Source organism: Rhipicephalus microplus, chromosome 4 (assembly GCF_043290135.1).
Source record: "Rhipicephalus microplus isolate Deutch F79 chromosome 4, USDA_Rmic, whole genome shotgun sequence".
NCBI lineage: Eukaryota > Metazoa > Arthropoda > Arachnida > Ixodida > Ixodidae > Rhipicephalus > Rhipicephalus microplus.
This window is the reverse complement of record NC_134703.1, coordinates 131,341,690-131,364,683: the sequence shown is the minus strand read 5'-3', so window position 1 is coordinate 131,364,683 and position 22,994 is coordinate 131,341,690. Positions and strand designations below refer to the sequence as shown.

The window sequence follows — 22,994 nt, the reverse complement described above, 5'->3', positions numbered from 1 at the left end:
ACCTGCATTTGCGCGTTGCCGCACGTGGCACACAGCTCGCATTCTACGACGTGGCTCTTACGAAGATGAGACGCGACAAAAAAAGTCGTTCAAAAGGTTCTAAAACGACGCCCTCACTCCATAAGCGTGCGGGTATCGTGACAGCGCACTGGCGAGAGTCGTTGCGCGATATTCTCTATTGTTCTAGACCAGTTGACACTGCGGAATAAGTGTGCCGTAGACTAGCTCAAGGCATCCACTTCTCGTATATATATGTGTGCCTCGAAAAAGAGGCAACCGTTATTTATGGCCTACCGGAGGCGCGGTATATGCGTACTCGCGAAGCGGGAGCAACGCGCAAGATCTTCTCGCGTGCGGGAGACGCTTGCCAGAGACACGCATTAGCCGTAAAGCAGCGAGAGCAAAGATGGAGCGGCGAATACAGTTGCGAGATGGTACAGCTGAGGCGAATGTGCGAGATCTACGAGCGAAAGTTTTCGTTGATCATCGTAACAATATAGTAGCGAAGCGATTGTTTGAAATTAACTTGCAACTCGTAAAGGGAGAGATTCAGGTTCTTTAAGCGAAGATGCAATTATAGAAGTGAAGGCAGTGTCTTCCGTTTCTCCGTAGAGGCTCGCAAAGGGTTGCTTGATTATACCGGCTGCTTTTGGTTGCACCGTGTTGCGACTGGTTCGTTCAGGCAATCGAACTTTTTGCTGCTTTAGAAAAAAGTGTCATAGCATGGCGTGCAAAGAAACAAAAAAAGCGAAGAAAGAAAAGGGGCGAACCAGGCGGGTAAATTCAAAATGAACAAGGCAACTCGAGAATCAAGCATGCAGGTCGCTCTGCCTTGCTTGTGCTTACAACACTGATGGATCTTTGTTGTCAATGGGCGATCCGAGTAGGTGCCCGAATAAGGTTTTATGCGAGGTCGCGCACTTTTGACGTGGCTTGTCTTAATCCACAAATGCTGTCTGCGTGGCACGAACATAAAGGAACTGTAAAACTATAACTGACGAACAATTAACGCTACCCTGCATGTCGAATTCTGTTTGGCGAGGTGTACGACTATTGAAAACTTACTCTTCAATATCACGACCTCATATCTTAGTGACGCTGTATGTGTAAAAGTTCTGCAAACATGATTAGATAACATCTGAGGTATAGGTAAGTTTTGTAATCATATTTGTTTACGACATGTACTTGATATTTATTGTGAATATACGCTGTACAGGCAACAAAATAGGATACTAGTTAGGTGCATATCTGACACCAATGAGGTGAGTAATTGTGACCGGTTATCAGTTATGACAGTAAGTCAAACTCGTTACCACGTTTAGGATTTCGAACTACCGCTATGTAAGAATTATGAATTAAAGAAGTACAAAAGTATGGTGTTGATGCTCTATTACTGACAGTAATGCTCGATAACATTTTCTTCTTTTGTTGATGATGAAATAGATATGGGTGCGCTTGATACTTAATGTTTTCAAGCTTGCGAGATTCCCAGATGCGAATACTCTTGTATTTATTTTTTCGCTGTGTCATTATTTCCTCAATAGATATGTGCGGAGTCTCGGGCAGAATCGGTGTCTTTCTTCATTTCTCTCTTCTAAGCATTTTTTTTTTGGTATAAAGTTTAGCCTGAAAACGCTCAGCCGTGAAAAATTAGTCCTGATGGCCTTTTGCGCTGAGGCCTTTTCTCGACAAAAAAATTGAGCTTCGAGGTGCTTATCGTAAAATTACACAAGGCATCTTCTTTTTTTTCATATTTCCCATGCGATCACTTGTTAATTTTATGATCAGATATCTTGCACAACCTGAAGACCACATTCATCCACATATAAATCAATCAATCAATGATACAATCATTCAATCCACGGAGTTGAAATGAATATATGCAATCCCCGTCGTTAATTTCGTCAGTAAATAGCCACTTATACAGCAGCGCCAAATTCCTCCGTGGAAGTTCTGGTATGAAACTTAATGTTAAGTCTAGGCGAACACTAATCTGCACCTGGTTGTGGGAGCAAAGTCATCTAGCAAACACTCTGGCCGGCCTGACGGGCGTACTATTTTTGTCGCGGTGCTCGAAGCATCACTTACAGTGTGTGCGATAACGCACGCAACTATACGCCTGGTTTGAACGTTCTATACGGCACTTACAAGCTAGCAAGAATCTTGCGCGTGTAAGTTAACCACAACTGTTTGCGTAATTGGAAGCAGTGTAATCGCATTACGCCTCTCGGCTTCACCGTTTCGGCGACATTCGTGGGCGTGAGCGACCGGTCACCGTTCCTGGATCCCATTCCGGTGAAGCTGCAGCAGAAAGGCCGTCCCGTCAGTCGAATGAGCTGGACAACTCCGACCGTGATTTTCGCCGTGGTTTCCCCGAACGAGGCCCTGCCTGCGAAGCAAGCAACCACAGAGGGACGACCACAATGAGCACGAAAGGTGAGCACACTTTCAAAAACACCCAATTCAATTTCATAAAAGCAAGAATCCGGGCGAGTTGACACAGATAGATGATCGGAATCCAAGCAGCGCAAGAAAATGAAGGCAATAGGAAGGACAAATAGAACCCACGTGCTCCTGCTGTCTTTTCTTTTCTTTGTTTTCTCGTTTTCTTGGGTCATTTGAACTTCGATCATGCAAGAGGTCCTGTATCCCGATATTTTTTAAAAATGTATCGGCCCTTTCACTGTTTACAAACGCAGCCCTTTGATGACATCCGGTTTCGTTCACCGATGTGTCAAAATAGCATCGGCGGTCAAGAGGAGCTTTAGAAAATAGCCCGCTGATTCTTTATACTTTCTATCTCTTATTTGGCAAAATAGATTCGAATAAATGTTCTTTTGACCTACATAAACGTTATAAGAGATTCCCTTGAACTCTAGGCACGTTCCCCTTCTTTGAAAAACTAAGGACATACATTTATTACATTTAAAAGGAACTTCAAAACGAGCTTTCAGTTTTGATGTTGAGAGCTGGTAAATGAGGTGACCGGAAGTTTTCTGAGATACAACGCTTGTGATCTTGAAACCGTCTATATTACTAATAAATAATTAAGTATCCTAAACCTCCTATCTTATTATTCGTTTCAGGCCTCGTTCGAGCAACTCGAGGTACCCTTCAATATAAGGCGTCGAGGAAACACGAAATAGATAAGATTGAATGGACTCGACAAGCCAAGTTACGTGCCTGGCGAACAGTTCACACGAGCAAAGGCGTCCGGGAAGTGCCGTTACAAGTTTAGTTAATCATATACGACGTCGTAACGAGAGCTTACACGAGAAGGGCTTATCTCTCTCGCCTTTTAAACACGTCCTCTAGTAAAGCGACTCCATCTGCATCCCATGGCGCTGAAAGCACATATCTAAGCGACCCAATATTTCATTATATACATCGCCAAAATGCGCAAGTGTCCGCCGGGCCGTACAATTCAACGCGATGTACAGAAACATCTGAGATTAGACGCTTTCCACGCCATTAGGGTTCTACCTATAGTCGCAATGAACACTCAAGGTAAGGCGAGCCGATAAGTCTCCGACTGTATAGGGGCGTACTTGAAGGTTGGAACGAAAAAAAATAGGTGTATAGAAAAAAAAAACATTACACGGCCACCACTCCTCTCCTAACGTCTTGCATGAGTTATTCTGCGTGCGCCAAATTTGCATACTGGAACGCCGATCACACCTGTCTCTGCGGAAGTTATCGAAAGGGCGACACCGGCAAAGCTTGTATAGGAGCCGTAAACATGTATACGTCGCACGAAACGCTCCCGACCAAATGGCGACCGTCGTATGCGAATACGACGAGTTGAGAGCGGATTATGAAGGAGGGAAATGCGTCTTGATATAGCGCCTTTCGAAAAAGCACCCAGGCGCGTGACAGGGCCGTGTTTTTTTTTCACGATGATATAAATAAATGAAGCGCCTTTTGTTACGCAATCGAAGCAGTAACCTGAGTCGCTATTTTAGTTTATATAACTGAAACATTACGGGACGTCTCAGAACGCGGGCTTCTTTTTCTTACTGAATAATGACAGAATAAGTACTTTCCAAGTACTTGACCTTGAAAGAGAGACCCTCATGTGATAACGCATACCACCACACAGAAAAAGGAAGAGTGTGTGGAAATAAAAGTATTCCAGTTGTGTTTGAGCGTAACATGTATGTTTTCCTGGCGAAAGCCTATAGGCTTTCGCCTTGAAAGCACGTTATGCTCAAGCTGAGACATCTCTATATATATCTATAGATGTCTCACCATGTGAAATCATTACCCGTCGACGTGAGCACGAGTGATGCAAACGTCATCCTCACGTGATGATGTCAGTATGTGACCTCACTATTTCTTCACATTTGCCGACATTGTGACGTCACCTTTACATCACTATGGCATTGCTCTCTGACATGGTCGCTTTATCAGAAAGAAACGGATCACGCAAGCAGTGTGAAACCATATGAAGTTCGGAAAGACTGGAATGCTTACGATCTTGGAGGCAATGCGAAACCGCGTTAGGGGCAGGAAGTTTTCGGAGGGGGATGAGGGGGTCAAGTTCAATACACCAACTGAGGAGAAAAATTACACTGAGTTCAGCTTAGAGTCGTCTTAGGCAAATGCTTGAGAGACCCTCGAGAGTTTTTTTTTTTTTTTTTGTTCTATCGTTCCAGTCCTGTTCTGTTTGCTAGGTGAAAGTGCCACGCAGATGGGCCCTTGCACGTACATATAACTAAATGCGTGATTAATCTCTTTAAGTAAATAGGATATAGAAGTTTTCCTTAGCGGCGTTCATCATAATAGTAAGCACCGCTTTGAAAAAAATAACAGCATTCATTAAGTTACGAACCTGCAGGTTGATTTATTTTACGCTATAGTGTTTTCACGTGCAACATGTCAACTCACTTGCATTGTGTTTTCACATAGAGAAGCTACCGGTTGGCACCAGTAAGAGGTTAGTTACGAGCAAGGAGACATTGGATGCATGAAGATGTTCTGGCGTGCTTCATGTATTACATGCCGCATTACGGAAAAGGATAGACAACACAGGTGATACAGTGTATATATGTTACTTCGTTACTTCGTTCTGCCACCCTCATCTGTAACGCCCTATACTTCACCAGCACTGATGTAACTGAATAGTTTATTGTGTTGCTTTAGAGTGTCATGCGATACTTTGTCTACCAGAATAGAGCATCGTATACCCGCTTTGCAAGTTGGCCTCTGTTATGTATGTTCTGGCATACTACGTAAGTAAAAGCGCATCATATACTTGAACATAAATGTGTACTTAAATGTGTACTTTCAGTACCATATTTAGTAACGCGCTACTTTTGCAAAAGCGCATCATCTTCTACGGTTAGGTCCGACGACCATCATCTTGGAATAAATAAGGCGATTTCTTTTTTTTTTGTATAAGAAAGGGCAGAACGGTCAACCTGTGCGTTTGCACATGTAGCCTGCCACTCAGCGGCATCGTCTCTACGTGTGTGCCCTCAGCAGTAACTTAATGTATATGTACAAAGTACCCATCTGCATGCTATTGCGGTGGGAAAGTGCTTTTTCTTGTAAAAATGCAGACATGAGCATGTTAGAACTTGTTGTTGGCGGCGACGCTGGCTGTATATTTAAATACCTGGATTTCATGCAAGCACGCTTTCAGACAGCCGTCAAGATGGATTGGCGTAAGCTTATGCGAAAGCAGGTGGAAACAGCATGATCGCATAAGCCACGTACGTCTATATGGTTGAGTGTGTGGCTGACTGATATATAAGAAGAGTGTATTCTGCATAGTTGTTTCAAGGCAGTCACGTCAATATTTTGAAGACACATTCACAAGGAAGAGAGTGAGAGAAATAAAAGCGTTGTCCAATTTACTACCTCGCTCGTGGAAGGGGCAGTGGGGGAGCACAAGAGAAAACGCGTAGGCATTTTTAATTAACTATCTAGATGCAATGGTTCATTTAGGTCTTTCGCCTTCATGGACGGTAAACGGGAGAGAGAGAACCAAGGCAATGACGTTAACCGTTTCTCAATAACCGGTATGCTACCATAGCCTGCGAAAAGGGGACGTGCATGTTTCAGAGTTAGAAGAGAAGAGAAAGTGAAAGAGATAGTGTGAGAGAGAGAACACACACACACAACATCGCAGTCTATCAATCTTTTAGTCCGACACGATGGAGCAATAGTTAAGCTCGTGTAGTGTGTGATGTCAGCGCACGTTAAAGAACATCAGGTGGTCGAAATTTCCGAAGCTACTAGGGCGTCCACCAATGCCACTACTGTGTATATCAGGATTTTGGGAGGTCAAACCCCAGATATTATTATTATTATTATTATTATTATTATTATTATTATTATTATTATTAGTAGTAGTAGTAGTAGTAGTAGTAGTAGTAGTAGTAGTAGTAGTAGTAGTAGTAGTAGTAGTAGTAGTAGTAGTCTTGTGCGGTATGCGGCATCACTCTCAGTCGAATGCTGCTCTTCCAAGCCTGCAGTGTTGTCCTTACGAATTTCAGTAATGACTTCTTGTTGCTTTCATGCCTGATGACTTTTCCGCATTACATTCCAGGATGGCTGCAAACGACTTGAAGAGACCGTACGTCCGTTATGAATGTTGTCCTGCAGTCAGGCTCCAAGATGATTTCACAATGTTAATTGTGCATCTTTGCACGTCCGGAATCAATGGCCAACTTCGCGCCAAAATCACGACCACTGAAAGACAAAGGTACTCGTAGACAGAAGGGGCGCTCATCGTGTCTACGTGTTCTGTGTGTCTATGCATGTTCGTCTTTTCTTTGTGATCGCGGTTTTGGCACGAGGCCGACTGTGGATTAGAAATATACGTTATAACGTTGAGAGGCGAGCAATGGCCTACAGCAATCCGACAGCGCCGTATTTTCTTCGCGGAGGAGGAAAAGGAAAGAAGGCGAGACTAGTCGTCGTCAGCAGGCGACAGAGACACAGCTTGCCCATTTAGATATCGCTTGCAACGTGTCCACCACGTACTACGTATACGCACGTGTGCGAAGTCTATGGGCGTCTTGCGTGCCTGGTGAGAACGGTGCGAGACCTCTTCTCACGACGGAGCGCGGGTGTTTCACACGCGACCGCTTACACGGCCATACATCACGGAGGCGTGCTTCCACGCTGCGTCTCCCCGCGTTATCTTTTCGCTTCCTCGCCGGCGCGATCTCTCCGGCGGCGAAGAGGAAGGGTGGAACCCGCGATGGAAGAAAACGTATACTGTGCCCCGAAATGTCCGTGTATACACATGCATATCTCGTGTCGCGCCTCTGGCGGAGCTGCCGTGCGCCGCATGTGTCGTGTTTCACCGGATATAGCCCGATCGTTCTTTAAAGAAAAATAAACACCGGGAAACGCTGGTTATAGAGTGGGAAAAATCATTCGTCGGCTTACATTCAAAGGTTTCATAAAAAAGCTGCCGTAACCAGACCAACAAAGTAGCAGATCGATAAAGGTGGTAAACATAAAGGCAATAAGATCAACGCTGTGCCAAATACATTGCGCAGCATACGCAATAAACACCTGTCGCATTGAATACGTGACGTGCAGAGGCTGGCGTAAAGTACTCGCTCTTTGAAGGCTCGGTTTCGAAGGCACTTGCGTCAAGCGTGCGATGTCTGCAGAGGGCATGGTGTCGGGACCGATGCCTGACTGCACGGTGCTTGACGGGACAGTAATTGTCATTTGCTGTCGTTGTTCTAATTGGCGTGAATTTTAGTTCGCATTTTTTATAATACTCGTCCATTGCTTGATTTTGAGGAAACACTTGTTTGCTCTTCTGATCCTACGATATCTTGGAGTCGCTCGACGAATCGAAGCCTGTCTATGCTCGAGTCAATGCGGTCAGCGAGCGAGCAGGAGGTTGGGGTGTAGGTAGATGCTGCGACGCCCATACCCCGCAAAACAAGAAAGGGAGATGATCAAGTAATACAGCCAAGATGAGGGCCGAGCACGTGTAAACGTGTGTCGCAGCGAAACTTGGCGTGCTTCTTTCCAGCGGTGTCACCACACACACACACACACACGCACACGCACACGCACACGCACACGCACACACACACACACACACACACACACACACACACAGACAGACAGACAGACAGACAGACAGACACACCGACAGACACACACGCACACACACACACAGAGGCACGCACACGCACACCGAGAACGACACACGCAAAATCGTGTTTTCCTCGCTTGTTTAGCTTTGCTTTACGAAAGCCCAAATAGATTCCGATTCCTGCTTTACGCTAGCGTGTTGCCCGCTTCTCCTTCACGCTTCGACTGCGCTCGGCTCTCGTGTGGGTGGTGGCGGCGGCGGCGGCGAGCAATAAAATAATTCCGGCGACGGGCGACGACAAAATGGCCAATTTGCAAGTCAATTTGTCGCCGCGGCGGGTCCCGCGAGAGGACACGAAAACGACGCGTTATTTCTTGCAAATCGCGCGTTTTCGCAGCTTGCGTGTCAGCTATGCAGAGGCGACGCACTCGTACACGCATGTATATTTGTACATACATACGTGGTGTGGCGTAATCTTCCATGTGAGAGCGAGGAGCTTCGCGTGTGTACTACGTATGCTGGCAGCGTTGCGCACGCGCATACTCTTGGTGTAAGCTGGAGAACGGAATAGGGTGTATGCACCTCGTGTTCGTACATACACCCGCGCCATGACACTTATCAGATGGCGTAAACTCGAAAAGAGGCGATCGCCCTGAGCGAGCGCCAAGGCGCGGGCGATCTCTCTTAGCGGAGGCGCGTTTCGATTGCTGGAAAGAAGGGATTCGCCCCCGCAGCGTTGCTTGCGCAGGCATTTTAGATTTTTCTTTTTTTTTCAGCCACTAAAAGGCGATTTGGCTCGAGTCCCTGCTGATAAGGAGCAGTTTGTCGAAGTCACCCTCCCTCTGTTTTTTGTTATTTCAGGTTTTCTTAGCTCTACGCGTAATAGATTCGACTTGTATAATACTTTGTTCTATGCAACCCCCCCCCCCCCTTCCACCCCCGTGAACGCTGAAACCAGCAAGTGGAGAAATACTCCAATTTGTCGAAATAGGCTGTTTAAAGCGGCACTGCAAGATGTGTCACTGGAAGCCAATATATGTCGCCCGCCGTCGACTGCTTAGCGTTGCTGTAAACGTCGCGACTTTCCCAGCTTTGGCAGAGATTTCGCGTTCGAGGTATACGCGTGCACGGCACGATTCGCGAAGGATATGACCCGCATATGCGTATATGCGTTCAAGGAGCTTAATCTTGGATTCACGAGTTGTAGATTGTCTTAACGCGTCTTCGGAGTGAATCAGATAGTGGTTTGCCTCGGCTGGCCGATGTAGCATGAAACGAGGACGACTCGAACTGATCGTTATGCCACAGATGCCACAACTAAATTGTAAAGCTCGCAGCAGAACCCGCCTACGTAGAACGATGGGCACGGTGCTCGGATGCTGACGTAAAGGTCACAAGTCCGATCGTGGTCGTGGCGGTCACATATCGATGCAGTCGAAATAGTAGAAGCCCGTGCACTGTGTGATGTCAGTGCTCGTTAAGGAATACCAGATGGTAAAATTTTCCGCAGTCCTCCATTACGTCGTCTCTCATAATTGTATCGTGGCTTTCGAAAGTGAAACCCTTAAATTTCGCTACAAAGACGAACTGTACATTTCGCCGCTATGTAAATCTCAGCGCCTTTCTTGCGCATAGAATAAAGACCACGTCGTTAATTTGATATCAAATTATATTAGCTTTTTGGAAAACACTTCAGATAAAAGGATGGAAGATTCGGTCAAGGATGAGGAGGAAGCCTGCTTTTGTTATCAAAGACGAACTTTATTAAACAGCAGCCATCGCAAAACAGTACATAAAAGTGACTACGATTTACCTTTGTGGAGCATGATAAAATTGTTTCCTTGAGGAGCTGACTCATTCAAGGAAACTATTACACGAAGTGGTACGGAGATTCGATCATTCCAGTGACTATAGGCGGTGCGACGGTATATGTCAAAATGGTGGACAAGACGGTGCTGACGTGTCTGTCTCAGGCAGCAAAGCTCGTCAGGCCCCGCTGCAGACCACACTTTCTCTCGCTAAAGAGACGCATAGATGTTTAAACGAAAACGAATCAGTGCTTATGAATACCGCGAGACCGAACTGCGTCACTGATTTATTACCGTGTGCCAGGTTCGGAGGAAAGCCGCGTGGCGCCGCCTGCGTCGTTGGAATGACCGAATCGGGGTGGTTTTGCATTCCCCGATGTTTGCCTCATGGCTTCCATATTTGAGCAATGATGGTACTCCCGCTCAGACACTGGTATGGTGCTATCTGGGGTCATCCCGACGTGTCTTCCTGCTGGCTAGCCAAATGAACAAAGGCCCCAATCAATTGAATTGTCACCTTTGTATCGAACCCTTCTGGCATTTCACGGACGTTTGGAGGCTGCGTGACCAGAGATAGAGGTGGCTGATTTTAAAGTGGTGGGCACAATGGCCGCCCTGCTACGGCCCTTGGTGCCCCAGAATTGTCAATCTGTAATGAACCACGCTTGGAAACCAATAACTGCAGCAGTGTTGCCAGGACATCTCCGGGACTTGATGTGGCGGTTGGGCTGGGGCTTGCATCCCACTCGAGATCGGTTGCAGTGATGGCAGGTGGTCCGCACTTCCACTTGCCCTGATTGCATCATGATCAAGACAAAGGGACATGTGACAATTGAATGTGTGGTCTCTCACCTTTTTTGTCGTGCGGTCCATGCTGGTTTTCGGGGACAGGGAGTTTGAACTTTCGTGTCCAACCGCCGATTTCCGCGCGGGTGCTTCTTGGCTCTTCTAATAGTTGCAGGGCTGTTCAGCCTTTGGCGAAACCGATGCGAGGCCGTAGCTGCCAATTGCTGCCGGCGTGCTTTGAGGCCGATACTGGGGAGAATTCGACGAGAGATCTTCGCGTTTTTCTCTGAGCAGTCTTTCTTCCTCGGAGAGCGCGAGTTTGTGCGGCATCGGCCGTGCCCTTTCGTCAAGATTCTACATGAAAGGATGCAACTCATTTTTCGACCAACATGGTGCTAAGCAGCACCCTTCGTTATTCATGATTTCATTTGTAACCACTCGTGTTTCATTACACCTATTGTATCGTTATACCATTGTATCATAATATATGGCATTGAGTTCTTGTGCACATGTATGCCAACATTGTCGTGTATATTGGAGCAATGATGTATTCACTGCAACGCTGCCGAACGCTGCTCATTTTGTTTGGTGTTTTCTTTGTGAATTTACGCATCTTCCGAGGGTCATCGCTCCTGGCGGGCAGCGATAAATCCAGACCCCAGAGTACGCTGTCCGCACTTGGCGTTGGTTTCGACGTCAACTTCAAGGAAGTGCGACAGCCGAGATGACGACAGCACCAGTGACAGCACTGATCTGTACACGGCGAGTGTGAAAACAGCGACGACGATTTCATCTCTGCAGTGAAGCGTAAAGCTAAAAGGAGAATGGTCGGTGCATCTTCTCTGGATAGCATCTTTACCATGAAAGCTGCGTGCAGTTCTAAACGCATTAAACCATACTTTTTGTTCCTGTTGATTCCCCGATCAACCTGAAGAACATAAACAGGCAAGTGATATCGGCGCGTCTCGAAGCAATCGTGTCTAATGAGATACAGGATATTAGACTCAACCCAAGGAAATATATCTTGCCTTGAGCCTCCAGCTGTGGTACATACCTGTCTACCGGAAATCAATTACCCGATGATGCAGCCCGCTCAGCCCATGAAGAAACCCGTGTAGTCCCGATTCCTCTATCAAGGAATGATGCAGCAAGACAACTTTACCTACTGGCTCGATATCTCACACGCACGTTCTGGTCGTCTACCAGCTTCCAAAGGTGTCAATTTTATGAACTGGATCCTTGCCCCGCCGCGGTGGTCTAGTGGCTAAGGTACTTGGCTGCTGACCCGCAGGGCGCGGGTTCGAATCCCGGCTGCGGCGGCTGCATTTCCGATGGAGGCGGAAATGTTGTAGGCCCGTGTGCTCAGATTTGGGTGCACGTTAAAGAACCCCAGGTGGTCTAAATTTCCGGAGCCCTCCACTACGGCGTCTCTCATAATCATAGAGTGGTTTTGGGACGTTAAACCCCACATATCAATCAATCAACTGGATCCTTCGCTCAAGCTAAAGCTACCATCACAACTTTCCCGCTCCGATGCGACACTGTTATGCCGCCTTTGGTTGGGTGTTGCATTTACAAAGGTGTACTCCTTTCGCATTGGTATGGCAGACACTCCTACATGCGACTGCTGCGGAGCTGAAGAGACCATCGAACACGCCCCGTGCAGCTGCGCTTGCTACGACACACAGCGATGCCAGCTCCGGATAGTTTTGAATCAACTTGACCCCGGATCATTTTGTGTGCAGAAGATACTAGGACCTTGGGCATCCGCCTCAGTTGCGCAGAAAGCAACTAAAGCACTGCTACTTTACCTAAAGTCAACAAACCTGAGCGACCACCTGTAGACTGTGTGTGCTCCCCGAGTGTGCTCGTGATTGTGTGTACCTTCTCATCTCTCTGCAACCTCTTTTCTCCCCTTCATCCCTTCCCCAGTGCAGGGTAGCAAACCAGATGTGCGTCTGGTTAACCTCCCTGCCTTTCTTTGCATCTTTATCTCTCTCTCTCTATCTTGCGAGTTGTAACGTAGCTTGAAGGCATCAACCTCATTGCTAACATTCCTTAGGATAGTGACATGACGGCGGGTGTCATTTATGACGTTGATGTTTCTGTACCAAACACAGACCTTCCTGCGCTGATAAAGCCAGCTACGGAGGCTATGGACCTATTGCGGGTATGCCGGCTAGGCAAATCCCGCTGCATCAAGGTGATCTTCAGAGGTGATTGCATTCTATCAGATGTAAAGGTTGCTCACTTCCGTCACGTTGTCCGACCATACATCCCAAGGCCCCATACAGTGCAGCAACTGTCTAAAACTGGGTCATGTTAGTGCTGTGTGTAAAAACCAGCAAACATGCCCACGTTGCGCCGACCCCACAAAGCAGAGGCTTGCCAAGCAACTCTCCTAAAATGCAGCAACTGCAGCGGAAACCATGAGACCTCATCCAAAGACTGCCCAGTACTCAAGAAAAAGAGGAGCATTCAGAGGCAAATGGTGAGAGGCGGATCCTCGTGAAAGGAAGTGGTAACGGTTGTTCAGCGACGGCGCCCACGTCGACGGCGGTGCTCGCATAAAAGAAAAAAAAACAGTCCTGTACCCAAAGTGCCTTCACTTACGCCGCCACCGCCATCAGGCTGGGTGCGTCTAGAGGTGCCGAAAGACACCGTGGCGAAAAAGAGAACATCTGACTCGGACGACTGGCCCGCTTTACCGCGGCTACACGTGTCTACGGAACCTCAACATCGACAGTCAGCAACGGATATGCCCCCAGCCGGCAGTCTATCCGCCCAAGAGGTACAAGTTGTTTCTATATTGAGGTCGTTCATGAGTGTTATCCGCAGTGTCTTGGCTATATAGTCTGCATGTTCCTGCCGATAAATGCGCGCTGCAAGTCTTGGACACACTAGAACTAGTTTTTGCCAGCCTTCAGTAACAAGATGGCGCACCATAGACCACATCAGCCTTTCCGAGAAAAAGTCAAGCGTGCTTCCATAATTCAGTGGAACGCCAGAAGTGTATATATGGTCAAGAATGCCTGACTTTAGACAGTCAATTTTTTTGAATAACTTTCCCATGATCATCATTTGTGAACCGCATTTTTCAAAAATACCTCAACTGTCCAGCTATGAAATATTCGTTTTTTCTTCGTGCATCGAGTGATGTCAAGTTGTGGTCTATATCCGTAACGAACTCACTTATGTTCGCCAAAGGGTAGAGCCTCACAATGGAAATTACTACGTGTGTCTATACGTTAAAAAGAACGTCGACTTGATCAACAGGCATTAAATGATATATTCGCAATGACTCCAGCACCTTGGATATTGATGGGGACTGCAACGCCTATCATCCACTGTGGGGAAGCATCAGAACAAATCGAAGAGGCACGAACCTTGTTGATCTTGCATCAGAGCACGGGCTCCAAGTGCTCAAGGACGGCAGGGATACTTATCTCCGAGGAGTAACTTATAGCAATTGCCGGGGCTTGACATTAGTGTCGCATAGTATTCTCACGAAAGTCCAATAAATCACAGATATTGAAACCCACAGTAGTGACCATATCGCCACGTACGTGATGTGACAGTAAGAGGCCTGGACGATTCTCCTTCTCCAGGATACTCAAGAAATTGACTGGGAAGAGTACCAGATATCAGTGGAGGGAAGCGCATGTACAAACCACCGGAATCCATTAAAGGAAAGATTTGTTGTGCAATGGAGACTTCTACGAAGATATGTTTGAAAAAATCGAGACTTACTGCACTCGACCAAGAGTTGGAGCAACTTCGAGCTGTCCGCCGGCGTGCCGAAAGACGATACAGACGCGTGACGTTTATCTGTGACCTCAGAGAATCCAGACGCACCCAGAAGAAAATCCAGCGTCGAATGCACAAACTCCAGGAACAACAATGGAATATTTTTGTGACTCGCTAGACCCTCGAAAGCCTTTGTCTCCCGTATGGAGGACTCTTCATGGCATTCACTTGCATCCGCAACAACATCATCCCTTCGCTGCTCTGGCGCTACATCAATGTCGCTCACAGCTTGATGTTTCTGCTGCACTTTGCTCAAAGATCGCAGCGACATCTCTATACCGATCAACCTATTACCACAGGACGTCCAAGTCGCACGAGATCAGAAAATCGTGGTTGCATTCACTGTGGAAGAACTTCATGCAGCATTGAACACGTTCAGTCGCTCATCGTGCCCAGGTCCGGATGGAATGACTTATACTGCCCTACGTCACCTATAGGCCCGAAGGCACAACGCTGTCTCCTGGACATTTTCAACAAGTATTGGCGCGATGGTATAGTACCCGATAAGTGGAAGTGCCGTCGCCTGGTGCCTTTGTCAAAGCCCGAAAACTCTCCATTAGATCTGGCATCATACCAGCCGATAGCACTTGCAAGCTGTGTCGGCAAGGTCACGAAGAGGATGCTGCTTACTCGCATGAAATGGTACCTGGAACATTATAACATCTATCCTGGTGCTATGGCTGGCTTTCGAAGAGGTCGGTTTCAATCGATAGTGTCAATGACTTAGTGACCTGTGTTCAGCAACATAAAGCTGAGAAGTGGCTATCGGTAGCTCTGTTTATAGGCGTGAAAGGTGTCTATGACAACGTGACCCATGAGGCTGTTCTGAATGCTCTCGAAGCAGCTGAGCTTGGAGGTCATGTCTTTCAATGGGTAAGAAGCTACCTCACAAAAAGATCCACGTTTGTTCTAACTGAAGGTGGGCCTACGAATAAGCATTTCACAAGTCGTGGGGTGCCGCAAGATGGCATTTATAGTCCGACTCTTTTCGACCTGGTTCTGGTGCGGCTCACCTAAATGCTGTCACAGGCAGTTTATATATCCTCTACGCTGATGATACCTGCATCTGGGCGTCCGGCGTGACATGACCTCAAGTGCGCGCAGGGATACAGAAGGCGGCAACAATGATATCGGCGTACCTTCGCCAGCAAGGTTTGACTATCGCCACAGAAAACTGCACAGCGGTGGCGTTTACACGTAAACCGATGTCTTTCTACCCATTGTGCATAGATGGCGAATCCTTTGCATATAAGGGCAGTCGTAGATCCTTAGGTGTCATCGTAGATCGTGACCTAACCTGGAGTCCACATGTCGCATACTTGAAGAAAACACTCATTGACAATTAGAATGTATTAAAGCCACAAAAGCCCTCTTGTGCTTCTTAAGAACAACCGGACCTCACGAGTGCATGTGAAAGCACAGCGTGAGACCGTGCTGTGTATAGTCCCAAGCTGACTACACGTTTCAATCTCTTGCTTACTTCCCTTCTTTTCTATCTCTTTCCTTCCCATTATTCCCCCTTTCCCCCACACCAAGTGTAGTGTATAGCCAACCGAGCCAAGCTGGGTTAACCTCACTGTCTTTCCTCTCTATATGGCTCTCTCTTTCTCTCACTGCAACGTATACAGTGATGTTGGTCGGGGTACATAGATGTGCCGAAGTGTATGTGCCTTATCACTGGAACGTTATAAAGCCTTTGTCTTCTGTACATACTGTAAATATTTTTTTTTCTAAATAGCGACCTTAGAAAGTCAGAGGCCCAAAGGACGGCTTTCAGCTCTCACATAGTAGAGTACCAAGTACTCTAAATCGTCAATCACCTTATTCAAACGTTCCTCTCTCATGTAGCCTATGAGACGTCCATGACTGGGATTTATGCTCTCCCATAGTATAGAACCAAGTATTCTAAATATTTTACCACTTTTTATAAACATGAGCTAGCGACAGTTCGTAGAGTCCGAATTAATCCGCTCGTCGGGACGGCGTTCTCCTCTCCCATATTACAGTACCAAGTACTCTAAATCTTTCAATACCTTTTGTGAACACTCAATGCCAGATGTGCGTGCTGTTATTTGTGAGGTCGGTGGCACAAACTTTACCCATGCGCAGCTGTATAAAATGCGACGATGCTAATGAATTAGCGCTGTAGCACACTATATTACTATTACTCAGGCACTTAATCGGTTTCAAGATTACCCTGTCCGAGTGACCAGGCCTAACACAAAAATCACAGGCACTTCCCTGCATGACGCTTTCGCTTCTGCAGTCATTCTCTTTCACAGTATTGGGTATCATTCTCGTTTTTTCAAGCCTGGTGGTGAAGCCAAGATTGTGACACTCTTTTGATGCACTTAGCGTGGCTATTGAAACCGATTCCCTTTGGGTATACTCGACTCACTCACAGCTTCATTCAATTCACTCTCTCAAATACGTTCCCAGCATTAGTTCATCGGCAGCTGAATCTCACAGTTATTGCGAGTACCAGATCACTATCGATTACATTGGAATCGAATGGCCGTTTCATCAGCATGAACATCACTGCGTAGAACCACACCTTCAGCTCTTCCTGTAGTGACATACATAACGCCGATTTATTATCGAAAATTTCGGTTTTGTAACGATGTAATCAAACAATAACGACGTGCACTGAACTTCAGCACCCCATTACAGCCCTGTAGATTCTCACTAAGGGCTGTTCTAGCGACATTTGCTATGTGCCGCTCCCTCCTGGAAAATAAAACAACGCACCATTATTTCTTTCAGATAGGCCGCCGACCTATACCGCAGCAAGAAAGAGTTGTTTTGAGTCCTGCTAGCTCAAGTTGGAACAAACATTACGTCAGGAATAATTGCAACTTTTGGAACTTTATTATCAGGTGAAAGCTGAAGAAACGTCGCTTGTAGTTTTTGTATTATTTATACCTGTATTTAACCAATCAAAGAGGAACCTGAAGGATTAAAACATGAAGTGCTACGGGGACTGTGTGAGAAGCAATGAAGGCTGCAATCAGGCTGACCAGCCTGTCTGAGGCTGTTCTTGCTTTCCACTCTACCTCTCTAGAACGCAATTTCAATCAGTCGTGTGGTAAGCTTCATTCATGTAGGTTTAATGAAAAATAATTTGTTCATGAAAATTTGTGTCACTATTCTAAATATTTGGATTGACATTACCTGTTAGCCGGTGCCTTCTTATTTCGCAATGGCACGATACTAGTGATTTCTATTTTGTTTCTCCTTTGTATTCCACAACTTAACAATGGTTACACCCAATATCAGAAGAGAGTAACCACATGTTCAGTTGCACAACGTCGACGAATTCCTCAGTAGCCTGTATGAGCCATCTTGTAAGATCACCATCAACGGCAGCACTGGTCATAACTTGCTATGGTTACCAATGAATCACTACGTATCCCTTCATGCAATACCGATAGCCTTCTGCAGATAGTGCATTGAGTGAAAAGATGAAAGTGAGCCCTGTAACTGTCTGTATCTGAGCGCGACATCTCAACAGTGGCTCACAAGGGGGGGGGGATAAGGAGAGATTAAAGGGAACAGGGATAGAGATGAGTACACCACATACAGAAGTAATGATAAGATAGAGAAAGATGGGGACATGGTCAAAAGAGTCCGAGGACGAGGTACCACTCAGCGAGAGCTTCACGGCGTCAGGAGATGGCGGAGGGTGAGCCGGTCAGCAAGAGCTTCGCTGCCGTTGTAGATCGCGGGGGCACAACCGTTCGGCACGAAATCCAGCGAGCGAGAAAGCCAGCAGGCGTGGGCACGGCGGCAAGCGTGCCACGGGGGAGGGAAACAGTGACGTCTGCGCGCACCTGTACTGCAAACGGGCGAAGGGAGCATGACGTCAACACACAGCTGCGGCGTACCCTACTTGGCACTGCTCCAACACCTGTGGCGAGGATAACGCGTTGCGGTGCGTCCGTACGTATGAACGCATTGCAATATATTAAATATTGGCAGATGCAACGTATTTACGTAGTTGTGATTCTCTAACAGATCACGATGAGCAGTCGGCCTCAAATCTTTTTTGAACAGGTCGGCTGCCCGCATAAATTCGTAGACAGTCGGGGTCCTTAGCCATAGCGACAGCTATACGCAAGTGCTACAAATTGTTACTGCATTCTTTACAAGGTCATCAAAAACAGAAGATCTCCTATGCATTCGCCTGAGTCGATCGAATGCAAAAGCCATATATTATTTCTTTTCAATCGATGTATTGATTCTCTCACGCCCCCCGGCGAAAGCGTTCTGCACCTAACGTGCTTTTGCATTGCCTCCGTGATCGAAGGCGTTGTGAGCTTCCTTCCCCAGATTTGTTCTAGCCTGGCCTCCGTGGTAGGTCTACTATTGACATAAGGATGACGTAATGTGATGATGGCATCAGGTGAGGGCGCCTTCATGAAGCCATTAAGATCTTACGTGGTGACGTCATCGTATGAGCGATGCTGATTCGCATTACTTGTGTAGCCGCGGCCCGCGTGGACGTTCAATTTTCCCGTTTTGTGAGTCACTTGAGCCCTTCACCTTAAATAAAAATAAATACACTTGCAAATGAGCAGCATGACAAACAGGTGGGTTGAAATTTCGCTTCAACACCTGACGTTTTCTTTACCTCGTGATAACAAGCTGCACCATGGCTGTCTGAGTTCAGCGAGCTTCAACAAACATTTTTTCTGAAGTCCGTCCTCCTAAAGTGAACTTTTTCTGTCCATGTATACGACAGACCAGATGTGCGCCTCCTGTCTCCAACAAGTCGGGACGCAGCGGCAGCATTGGCGTTGCTAAGCCAGTCTGGTCGGCGACGGCTGCGCCAGTGGGGCGAGGCACTGCCTCGACGGTTAGCTATAGCGGGGCCTCGCTCGCGGAAGAGACGTGGATGCCTGGCCGTAGATCGTTGGCTCGCCGGCTTAGCGCCCATTCGTATGCGACGCGGTGTCCGGGCGCCGTTTCATTTCCGATCGTTCGCATTCGTGGCACGCCGGCTGTGCCGCCAGACCCCCTTCTCTCTTTCTCCCAGCATCGACGTCCTCCTGGTCGCGGACTGTGCCCGTCATGGCCACGGCTCAATTTTACCAGGCTTAGTCGGCGACCTCGCACGAGGGCCTTTTTGTCCAGCGTGCGTATAGAGCCATTAGGAGGCCTGCCAGCGGCGGCCTGTTATAAGTGACCCGACAACGACGTTGGGTGATGACATCGATGCGTATGATATCGTGGCTGGCGTGTACCATTCTCGTTTTAATATCCTAATGCGGACTTTATTGGAGCATTTGTATACTAGACATGAAGGTGCGCTGAATTGCGCAAGATCTGGCAGATTTTAATGAGTGGGAACATTAAGCGAAGCACGGATAGCGTCTGTGAAGCGGTTTTTCGCTTCAGAAGGTGCGCAAGTCACGATAGAAAAAGCTCCCAAATCTGTATAGGGCTTTGAAGAACGGAGAAATGAATACTTGGTGGGTTTTACCACATCAATTTTTAATTATGTCACTATATGGAACGTTCAAGTTGTTTTTTTAAAAAGCCCATGCTGCGCTGGAAGAGAGACTTGATCCATAACAACTACGAGAACAATAAACAAAGAACATCAAGAACAATGCCGTCAAAAATGGAAGCCGAGATTGGTCAAGTGATGGACGGCAGTGTGGTTAAGCGGTTTAGAATGACCGTGTCGCTATTCTACACATGGGAACAGAGTGGGAGATATAAAAGCTAGATAGGAAAGAGAGAGAAAAACAGCATGTAACACAGCGCACACACACACACACACACTTGCACAGTCTGTCACTCTTGCGCAGTACGCGGTATTACTGTCGTGGCCGCTTGTCCAAGCCTTTCTTCTGTCGTACAAGCATGTTTTCTGTCGACGATTTGCAAAAATGCTTCCAACTGACATTGGTCTATTGTCAAGGTGTGGAGGGGTTATACAAGGGACTGTAGTTGAACCTTATATTCTGTACAGTCGCACGAGGTAGCGCCAAAATACCGAGAAACATACACGACGTCAATTGTAGTTGTGTTCCGAGACTATCATGGCGTTGTAGACTCTATCAAAGTACTAAGTCAATCGTTATTTCCACCAGGAACCTTTGTGTTACTGCCGAACAAATGAAAATAGAGTTCCGAATGATTGCACAATAATATCAAACTGATCTGTTGTTCTTTCGCGGCGCTCTCATCGCATAAGCTAGGTTTATTCTCGTCAACCAAATTGTTGTGCGGAGAATATAAAAATAGCGAGAATTTTGTGACAGAAGCTATCAGTTGCCTTCAAGTCGTATACGTACAGCATTGCCACGCAATTTGTAATGTTGTCATGCATACCCAGTGAAATTACAGAGGGCGTAAGTCAGAAAGGAAAAAATAGAGTTACAATTGAGGCTTGCTGCCCTCCGTATGTATATCTTACTTCTTCGCGGCCTTCCTCGGGATGTAATGAGAAACTCAGCTCAAATGGCACAGTGATGGTATGTACTGGTGGACCGTTAAGGGCAAGTACAGCTGACTGAATCATATAGATAAAGATCTTCAGAATAATTTTACATGATCCGAGGCAGCAAACTACATCTATTTATAGTTTATGGTACATTTCTATATTAAGGAAGCATAGGTCATTCGTGCGTGCTACATCCTGTTCTCTCTTGTTCTCGTTCTTTCTTCACAACTCTGGCCAAAATGTTCTCGCTTCTTTTCTTGTAATTAAATCTTTCGTTAAGGCGAAAGTCTTAAATGTCTCATCAAATGTGAAAAGTGACCTTGAACTTGAGCGGCGTCAGCATGAATGACGCGAAAATTCATCATGATAGGAGTGCTCCGACTTGCAGTTATGCAGCAAGCACTGCTCATCAAGGGATTTTGATTTAAGTGCACTACCCTTGATGATTGTCTCTTCGCGAGAAGGTGCTTTGCTTGGCGCAACCAAACAACTTGGCCACGCATTTGTAAAAACTTTATCAAGTGACAAATTCTTGTACTCGTTTGTGTTGTATTCATTTTAACGCGATAGCGTTAGAGAGCTCGTGTCGCGGAAATTCCGCCGTCGGCGTCGGCCCCGTTGGTTGTGAGTGAAATATCGTCCATGAGTGAAAAAGCTCGTTACAGAGATCGCCATGGGAGGCCGCTACTTGTCCACGCGTGCGTGCGCGATCACACTGAGAAAGTCGCGCATTCGAAGAAAAAAGGGCTCAAGGTGACGATGCGCGTGTGATGTATTTTTATTGCCCCTGCCATCCCTCTCTGCTTAGCTTCCAGCGCTTTCGTCGGGACGAGAGAAGAGAGAATGCAATTACAGCATGCGTAAAACCTTTGTAACTAAACTCGCACTGGACGAATTCTTAAAATTTTCGTGGCGTTGATTTGGTGAGGAAATGAGCTCTTTTGGTGAATTCATTCCATGGTTACTTCAAAAAAGTGTTTCAGGGCCCCTTTAACGCATTTTGTTGGACAGGTGTCACGACGAAAGCGAGCCTCTTCGGTGATTTGTAGGCGCATTTGGGAGGTCTCAAACTACGTCAAAAAAGGCCGCAATGGTGCAGCCATCTCCGCTAAAAACACACAGAAACTTTCGAACAGCTCTAAATATGGACAACTATGCCCATCTAGCGGAAAACATATCATATGCCTTTCTAGAGGCGTTGATCGAGCAAACAGCAAACGCTAAATAATGTGCTGCCATCTTTGAGGCATTGTCAAACTCTTCATGGCCTCTGGGATGACAAGCGCGCTGCTTGTATCTTGGAGGCCATGTGACTCTTGCTTTAGATAAAAAACCTGTATGTACAATTCGCGCGCGCTAGCTTGTACAATCTACTGTGTGCGTGCGTGCGTGCGTGCGTGCGTGCGCGCGCGTGTGTGTGTGTGTGTGTGTGTGTGTGTGTGTGTGTGTGTGTGTGTGTGTGTGTAACAAAACATAATAATAAGTATGCACTTAGCGGTTGAAGGCAGCACTAGCGGCCAGATTTCGCTATCGCGTACAACTCTTGAAGGCGAAGCTTGAGGGTTCCCAATTTTTTAATTTCTTTGTTTCCCCCTATTTTCTTTTATTCTATATTTCCCCCTTCCCAAAGATTCAGGAAAGGGTCGTTTTTCTTTAAATGGCAGTTTTCAGCCTAATCCCTTCCTATTTCTTCTTTGCCCTTGTGTGCTTCGTGTTGTCAATCCAAATATTAACTATAAACTGTACCTTTGAAATTACAGGATAACCAAATGCTTTTAAAAGAAGGAGGACGCTTTATATTAATATCTACTTCATTATGGAAAAACTGTACCACAGTGGAGAGGTTCGTGCACAGTTTGAAGATCTGTAGAACACCATTGTTCTGAAAAATATGTAAAACAACTTAGTGCATTAAGAATAGCCAGTGGTTTCTCTGCATGGCGACTCCTGGGTTTAAGTATAACAAAGAGTATTGTGTTAGAATGAAATGTTAATAAAAATAGCATTACAATGAACTACATAAAGGACACGCGAATGCATCTATTCCTTACTTTAAAAAAGCACACGGTCG

At 46.5% G+C, this 22,994-nt stretch overlaps 1 protein-coding gene across 1 annotated transcript in view; it reads left to right on the top strand.

Annotated features, from left to right (window-relative positions):
- Window positions 1-1,881: 1,881 nt before the first annotated feature.
- LOC119172871 (homeotic protein ultrabithorax) overlaps window positions 1,882-22,994 on the top strand; it is a 502,883-nt gene continuing 481,770 nt past the window's right edge. Inside the window, exon 1 of the transcript XR_012894980.1 lies at window positions 1,882-2,436. The gene's annotated coding sequence lies outside the window, so the exon portion shown is untranslated. The remainder of the gene's footprint in view (window positions 2,437-22,994) is intronic.